The sequence below is a fragment of the Mastomys coucha genome, unplaced genomic scaffold (assembly GCF_008632895.1).
Source record: "Mastomys coucha isolate ucsf_1 unplaced genomic scaffold, UCSF_Mcou_1 pScaffold2, whole genome shotgun sequence".
In the NCBI taxonomy this organism is placed as follows: domain Eukaryota; kingdom Metazoa; phylum Chordata; class Mammalia; order Rodentia; family Muridae; genus Mastomys; species Mastomys coucha.
Window position 1 is genome coordinate 16,621,103 of NW_022196902.1, and position 9,012 is coordinate 16,630,114.

A 9,012-nucleotide genomic window follows, 5' to 3' on the forward strand; every position below is an offset into this window, starting at 1 on the left:
CTGTCTCAGTACTGCCCACTTAGTAAACAAAATTCTTACAAAAGCATTTCTAGAATTCAGTCTGTAATGACACACACATACACACACAAATAGAAGTGGAGCTCTGCCATGAACAGGTTTATATGCAAATGCAAAGCCCAGGAGAGAAAGCACAGAAAATGAGGAGCCAGGGTTCTTTTCACAATTTCTTTATATTCCTGAGGCCAAAAGCTCTTCCTGGATAGCTTGCCTGAATCTCACTATTAGGTCTTAAAATTATTTTTCTTTATCCCACCTTCAGCCTAGAGGGAGTATAAGCTGGGTAGATCATCCAAATGCTATCTTCTATCCAACTGAGCTATGATAAATGTGTTTGGACTAAAGTTTCTATGGTTTTACATTGCATTCCAGTGAAGTGATAGAACCTGATCTCTGGGTGGAATGTTCTCTTTCAGGTCCAGCACACCTTCGAGATAAAGACTGACCTGTTGGCAGAAAGACTGAGGGCTCCTTGGTAATGGCCACAGGAAAAGGCATTGTTTCTCTTAGAGACCAGTCCCCTCACATCCTATCACAATTCATGACATGCACTGAGTTTAGAAACCCTAAACTAATTCTAAAGTGAATCCTGGGCCTGAAGAATTGTGCCTATAACACCTGATATTCAGTTGTGTCTCGTGCTTAATAGCGACAAGGGGCGCTGATACAGGGTGGCCTTCCACAGACAACAGCTCTGTGTCTGTGGGTTCGACAGTCCTGAAGTGGAGGTATTTAAAAGAATCTGTCTATACTGAACAGGTATGACACCTTTTTCTTGCCATGATTCCCTAAAATGTACCAGATAACACCTATATACATGTCATTTATATTGTATTGGATATTATGAGAGATCTAGAGATTATTAAAAGTATATGCACACAGGTTATATACAAATATTCCATGAAGAATGAGTATGCCGTGCATTTTCTGATTCGTGGAGAGTCTGACAACCAATTCCTACAGACGTGCTGATATGCCTATAATAAAATCATCTACTAGGACCCTCTTCCTTTCAAAAGGTAATCTCATTTTAGACTTATTTTCTTAATAAGGAAATAGAAAATTTAAACAGCAACTTTATAACAATTATGTTATGAGCAAATTGTTTTATATAATTATGCTATAACCAAGAGTTAGTGACATAAACTTGGTTTATATTTGCCTCAGAAAGAACAGACAAGATTTTAAAAGTACAAGCACTCAGAAGCTCGTGAGAAAGACCTCTCTGTTCACTCTGACCTCTTCTTAGAGGCATGGCTGTCCAGTGAGAGGTGTGGAAGGGAAAAAGCAGTGAGCCCTGAGATGGGCTTCCCCAGTCTCCTGCAGAACGGTCTGTCCAGGTCTGTGAATCAGTGTCAGGACTGGGCAGGGTGAGGCTCCCCTATCCTGCAGCCTGTGATTAGGAAGGCATCCATCTGTCAACAGAGGCTCTCAGCTGCTTTTCCAGCCGGCTTCCTCCTCCCTGACTCACTCAGTGATGCCACATCTAATGTTTATGACCTAACGCTTGATCACCATGGAACTAGCACAAACTGGAGACTGTTGAGGAGCAAAACCCGCGGAGAGACACTGGGCACTGCAGGAAATGAGAAAAAAGACCCTCATTCATGGTGACCACAGGTGAAGACGGAACATCCCATCCCTCATGTGGACACTTCCACCGCTTGCTAAAACGGATCCCTGGACGCTTTTAAGCTTCTTGAAGAATCCAAATAAGGACGTAGGGTGACCAAGGACAAACAAACACTGTGGTGTTTAGAAATGAAGACCAAGGAATGGGAGGAAATGTGTATGCGGCAATTTAATGAAGTTTGGATCACAAATTCAGCTTCCTGTCTTTTCTGCCAGCATGTGGCAATGGTTGAAAAGAAAAAGGGCAGCAAGTGCCAGGAGACAGTTCTCCCCAAACTGAACCTCGGGAACAGTCCCGGAGGTATATTCTCCAACTGGGATGGCCAGTACAAGGTGAGCCCACACCTCCTTATAAAACAGAAGGCCAGTGGAAAGGAGTAAATATTCTTCAGTAAAGATCTTCAAAGTTAAAGTTGTGAGCAGCAGCAAGCTTTGGCACAGACACATGAACCAGATGAGGACCCCAGTGGCATAGTCAAGGCGAAGTGTGTCTGACTTCCTGGCCTGCCATCCCCTGGCTAATAATCAGGAAGGGCTGCTCTCCAGTCCTAAAGAGCCTGTATGAACAGAGTCTCCTGGAGTGCCTGCGGCTTCCAAGTAGTGGGAGAATCTTTTTATAACCGTTGTGGTTTCATGTAAAAGGAAGCTTAGAATCAGTAGGAAAGGGAGGGACCTTGTGAGCTGCAGACCATCTGAAAAGGGGGAAATCATAAATACCAGAGTGTCTGATTATGTGAATGTCTCTTGAAGTCGAATAGTGAACCTTCTTCATGTTTGGCTTTCCTGCACTTGGCTCCCTCTGACAAATTTGCAGGCATCAGGGTCTGTCTAGAATTCATTCCAAGTTGGAGGGATATTTTTTCCCTTGACATTTTGCAGCTGAGGCGGTCCCACGGAGGAAGCTGAAGAGCGTAACATTACCAAATATGTCCTTTCTCCTGTTTGTATATTTTATTTCCACAGGAAAAGAAGGCAGGTTCAAGCCAAGAAGAGCTGGCCAATAAGAATGGGGCCACAGCAGGAAACTTTTGGCAAACGGAGACACTGTTCAGTCGCCATGGTTCTCAAGAAAGGAAACTATTGGGGCCCACCAGTAGAAGTCTGCTTTACATGTTATCCATCTGTTTCAGAAAAATTTTCTGCCCTTGTGTTGGTCTCCTGATCATGTTCATATATATATATATATATATATATATATATATATATATATATATATATATATATATATATACACATATATATATATATATACATATCTGTATATATATAAATTATATATATATATATATATATTACACTCCATATTTCCATTCCCTGCCCTCCCAATCCACCCTCTGACTGGTCTGCTCCACATCCTACACCTCCTCCCCACCCCCTGTCTCCATGTAGATGCCCCCACCCCATCCCACCTGACCTCTAAACTCCCTGGGGCCTCTAGTCTCTTGAGGGTTAGATGCATCATCTCTGAATGAACACAGACCAAGCAGTCCTCTACTGTATGTGTGTTGGGAGCCTCATATCAGCTGGTGTATGTTGCCTGTTTGGTGGTCCAGTGTTTGAAAGATCTCTGGGATCCAGATTAATTAAGACTGGTGGTCCTCCTACAAGATCACACTTCTCCTCAGCTCCTTTCAGCCTTCCTTAATTCAACAACGAGGGTCAGCTGCTTCTGTCCATTGGTTGGGTGCAAATATTTGCATCTGACTCTTTCAGCTGCCTGTTGGGCTTTTTGGAGGGCAGTCATATAAGCACTCCATAGCCTCAGTAATAGTTCAGGCCATGGGACCTCCCCTTGAGCTGGATCCCACTTGGGCCTGTTGCTGTACCTTCTTTTCCTCAGGCTACTCTCCATTTCCATCCTTGTAATTCTTTCAGACAGGAACAATTATGGGTCAGAGATGTGACTGTGGGATAGCAACACAATCCCTCACTTTTTGTCCTTTCTTCCTGCTGAAGGTGGGCTCTATGAGTTCCCTCTCCCTACTGTCAGGTATTTCATCTAAGGTTCCTCCCTTCGATTCCTGAGGGTCTCTCTCGTCCCAGGTCTCTGATGCATTCTGGAGGATCCTACCAACCTCTTATTTCCTGAGGTTGCCTGTTCCCATTCTTTCTTCTGGCCCCCAGGACTTCAGTCCTTTTCCCTCATCCAATACCAGATCAAGTTCCCCTCTCCCCCTCCCCACTCCACTACTCCCACCCACTTTCCTTCCCAGGTCCCTCCCTTCCTTCCCACTTGTGATTGCTTTCTTCTCTCTCTCAAGTGGGACTGAGGCGTCCTCACTTGGACACTTCAGCTTGTTGACCTTTTTGAGTTCTGTGGACTGTATCTTGGGTATTCTGTACTTTTTTTCTAATATCCACTTACTAGTGAGTATATACCATGCACTTCCTTTTGGGTCTGTGTTACCTCACTCAGGATGATGTTTTCTAGTTCCATCAATTTGCCTGCAAAACTTAGGATGTCCTCATTCTTAATAGCTGAGTAGTAGTCCCTTGTGTAAATGAACACAGTTTCAGTATCCATTCTTCTGTTGTGGGACATCTAGGTTGTTTCCAGCTTGTTATCACAAATAAGGCTGCAGGTAGATCTATTTCCAATTTTCTGAGGAACCTCCAGATTGATTTCCAGAGTTGTTGTACCAGTTTGTAATCCCACCAGCAATGGAGGAGTGTTCCTCGTTCTCCACATCCTCTCCAGCATCTGCTGTCACCTGAGTTTTTGATCTTAGCCATTCTGACTAGTGTGACTTGGAATCTCAGGGTTGTTTTGATTTGCATTTCCCTGATGACTAAGGATGTTAAATGTTCTCAGCCTCTGATATTTACAGCTGAATAAGCTCACCCTTTCTAGCTCTTTCTGAAGTCTGGTTAGCTAGTCAACTCAAGTATTCTGGTTTAAAACTTTCCACACTGATTCAAACTGGCTTCTCTCGGCTTCTCACTGAATTGCTCTGTTTGGCCTCATACTAACTTTGGCAATGTGTCTAAACTTCTGGTTCCTTCTCATTCTCTGGATCACTCTTTCTTCACCTGTGTCTAGCTTGTTCTACTCTGCAACTTGTCTCTTTACAACTGTCCCAGTAATGTTTCTCTCTCTCCTTTTCTCTCTGTACTGCTCTCTCTACAGGAACCTCTCTTTTCTTCCTTGTGAGAGTTGAGCATACCCTATTCTATCAAATCTTTCTCTGATTCATCACTTTTTGGGGGAGGGGGAGGAAAAATTTATTCAGCTTACACTTCCAAATTACTGTTCATCACCAAAGCAGGTCAGGACTGGAACTCAAGCAGGTCAGGAAGCAGAAGCTGATGCAGAGGCCATGGAGGGATGTTCCTTACTGGCTTGCTTCCCCTGGCTTGCTCAGCTTTCTCTCTTATAGAACCCAGGACTACCAGCCCAGGAATGGTACCACACGCAATAGGTCCTTCCCCCTTGATCACTAATTGAGAAAATGTCCCACAGCTGGATCTCATGAAGGCATTTCCTCATCTGAAGCTTCTTTCTGTGACAACTCCAGCTTGTGTCAAGTTGACACACATAACCACCCAGTAGAGTTGACCTCTTGTCAACTTGACACACAAACACATCACTATTCAGCCTCAACCCTTACTGTTTTATTCATCCTCAAAATCTAAATAACTTTAAAAGTTCCATAATCTTTACATATTAAAAGTTCAACCCCTTTAAAATATCCAATATGTTTTAAAATTCAAAGTCTTTTAAAAATTCAAAGTCTCTTAACTGTGTCCTCCATTAATATACCTTTTTACTTATAGAGGTAAGAGTATCAGAACACAGTCACAATCAAAAGTAAAATCAAACTCCAACCAGCCAATGTCTGGGATCTACTCATGATCTTCTAGGCTCCTTCAAGGGCCTGCCCTTTTGTAGCACACACCTTGTCTTCTAGGATTCAGTTGACTGTATTCCACTGCTGCTGCCATTCTTGGTGGTCATTTCATGGTACTGGCATCTCCAAAACACTGCAACTAGTCTTCACCAATAGCCTCTCATAGACTCTCTTCATGGTGCCAAGTCTCAACTCCTTTGCATGACCTCTTCAGTCCTGGGCCATCAATTACAACTAAGGCTGCACCTTCACCAAGGGCCTTCCATAGCCCCTCACAGTACTGAGCCTCAACTATTCTTCATGACCCATTCACGATTTCAAAACCAGTACCACCTGGGTGACCCTTACCCATTACCAAATCCAGCCACAGCACGAGGTACACCCTTGGCTATCTCTGGAACACAGCCTCTCTGCTCTCAGAGAACACTTTCCAGAAGATTTTACCATGGTGATGCTTCTCTCTCTCTTCTCTCTCTCTCTCTTTCTCTCTCTCTCTCTCTCTCATCTGATATATAGTTTCTTTTTTTCTTTATTTTCTTTATTTATATTTCAAATGTTATTCCCTTTCCTGGTTTCCCCTCTGAAAACCCCCTATCCCTTCCCCCTGCTCACCAACCCACCTATTCCTACTTTCTGGTCTTGGCATTCCCTTACACTGGGGCATTGAGTCTTCACAGGACCAAAGGCCTCTCCTCCCACTGATGACCAACAAGGCCATCCTCTGTTACATATTCAACTGGAGACATGGGTCACTCCATGTGTACTCTTTGTTTGGTGGTTTAGTCCTTGGGAGCTCTGGGGGTACTGGTTAGTTCATATTGTTCCTCCAATGGGGCTGCAAACCCCTTCAGCTTCTTGGGTTCTTTCTCTAGTTCCTCCATTGAGGACCCTCCACTCAGTCCAATGGTCAGCTGATAGCATCCATCTCTGTTATATGTCAGGCACAGGTAGAACCCCTCAGGAGACAGCCATATAAGACTCTTGTCAGCAAGCACTTGTTGGAATCCACAATAAGGTATGGGTTTGGTGACTGCATATGGAATGGATCCCCAGGTAAGGCAGTCTCTGGAAGGCCTTTCCTTCAGTCTCTGCTCCATACTTTGTCTCTATAACTCCTCCCAAGGGTATTTTCATCCCCCTTCTAAGAAGGACCAAAATATCAACATTTTTGTCTTCCTTCTTCTTGAGCTTCATGAAGTCTGTGAATTGTATCTTGGGTATTCTGAGCTTCTGGCCTCACATCCACTTATCAGTGAGTGCATACCATGTATGCTCTTTTGTGATTGGATTACCTCACCTCATTCAGAATGATATTTTCTAGTTCCATCCATTTGCCTAGAATTTCAAAAATTCGTTGTTTTTAATAACTGAGTAGTAATCCATTGTGTAAATGAACCACATTTTCTGTATCCACTCCTCTGTTGAGGGACATCTAGGTTCTTTCCAGCTTCTGGCTATTATAAATAAGACTGCTATGAACATAGTGGAGGATGTGTCCTTATTACACGTTGGAGTATCTTCTAGGTATATGCCCAGGAGTGGTATTGCTGGGTCCTCAGGTAGTACTATGCCCAGTTTTCTGAGGAACTGCCAAACTGATTTCCAGAGTGGTTATACCAGTTTGCAATCCCACCAGCAACAGAGGAATGCTCTTTTTCCTCCACATCCTTGCCAGTATCTGCTGTCACCTGAGTTTTTGATCTTAGCCATTCTGACTGGTGTGAGGTGGAATCTCAGGGTTGTTTTGATTTGCATTTCCCTGATGACTAAGAAGGATGTTAAACATTTCTTTAGGTACTTCTCAGCCATTCACTATTCCTCAGTTGAAAATTCTTTGTTTAGCTCTGTACCTCATTTTAATAGGGTTTTTTGGTTCTCTGGAGCCAACTTCTTGAGTTCTTTGTATATATTGGATACTAGGCCTCTATGGGATATAGGGTTGGTAAAGATCTTTTCCCAATCTGTTGGTTGCTGTTTTGTCCTATTGACATTGTCCTTTGCCTCTTGATTTCTCCATCTATGGTAGTTGAGAGTTTTGCTGGGGATAGTAGTCTGGGTTGGCATTTGTATTCTCTTAGGGTCTGTATGAGATCTCCCCACGATCTTCTAGCTTTCATAATCTCTGGCGAGAAGTCTGGTGTAATCTGATAGGTCTGTGTTTATATGTTACTTGACTTTTTTGCCTTATTGCTTTTAATATTCTTTCTTTGCTTAGTGCATATGGTGTTTTGATTATTATGCGACAGAAGGAATTTCTTTAGTGGTCTATTTATTTTCAGTCTATTTGGAGTTTTATAGGCTTCTTGTATGTTCATGTTCTTTAGGTTAGGGAAGTTTTCTTCTATAATTTTGTTGAAGAAATTTACTGGCCCTTTAAGTTGAGAATTTTCACTGTCTTCTATACCTATTATCCTTCAGTTTGGTCTTCTCATTTTGTCCTGGATTTCCTGGATGTTGTGGGTTAGGAGCTTTTTGCTTTTTGCATTTTCCTTGACCATTTTGTCAATGTTTTCTATGGTATCTTCTGCCGCTGAGATTCTCTCTTCTGTCTCTTGTATTCTGTTGGTGATGCTTGCAGCTATGACTCCTGATTTCTTTCCTAGGTTTTCTAACTCCAGGTTTGTCACCCTTTGTGATTTCTTTATTGTTTCTATTTCCATTTTTAGATCCTGGATGGTTTTGTTAATTTCCTCCACCTGTTTGATTGTCTTGTCCTGTAATTCTTTAAGGGATTTTTGTGTTTCCTCTTTAAGGGCTTCTAGTGGTTTACCTGTGTTCTCCTGTATTTCTTTGAGGGAGTTATTTATTTCCTTCTTAAAGTCCTGTATCATCATCATGAGAAGTGATTTTATATCTGAATCTTGCTTTTCTGGTGTGATGGTGTGTCCAGGACTTGCTGTGGTGGGAGAACTGGGTTCTGATGATGCCAAGTGACCTTGGTTTCTGTTGCTTAAGTTCTTGTGCTTGTCTTTCATCATCTGGTTATCTTTGGTGTTAGCTGGTCTTGCTGTTTCTGATTGTGACTTGTCCCTCCTCCAAGCTGTGTGTCAGTACTCCTGGGAGACCAGCTCTCTCCAGGAGGAATTTGGGTATGGTACAGAGTCAGCTCTGGGGTGCAGACAGAGACCAGAAGGATACTGTCCCCAGGTGATCCTTGATTCCTGTGTTCTAATGGCTTTGTGAGGCCCTCTTGGACCAGGAATTTGGAGAGAAGTAGTTGTCTTATCTGTGCACATGTGTGTAGGCACTCCTGGGAGACCAGCTGTCTCCTGATGGTATTTGTGTATGTGGCTCTGTGGCACAGGATCAGATCTGGGTGCAGACAGAGACTGAAAGACTCCTATCCCAGGTGGCTCCTCGGTTTCTGTGTCCTGAGGGTTCTGGATGGGTTCCTCTGAGTAGCAGCAGTAGGCCTACCTGCATTCAATGGATGGGTTCCTCTGAGTGCAGCAGTAGGCCCACCTGCATTCAATGGATGGGTTCCTCTGAGTAGCAGCAGTAGGCCCACCTGCAT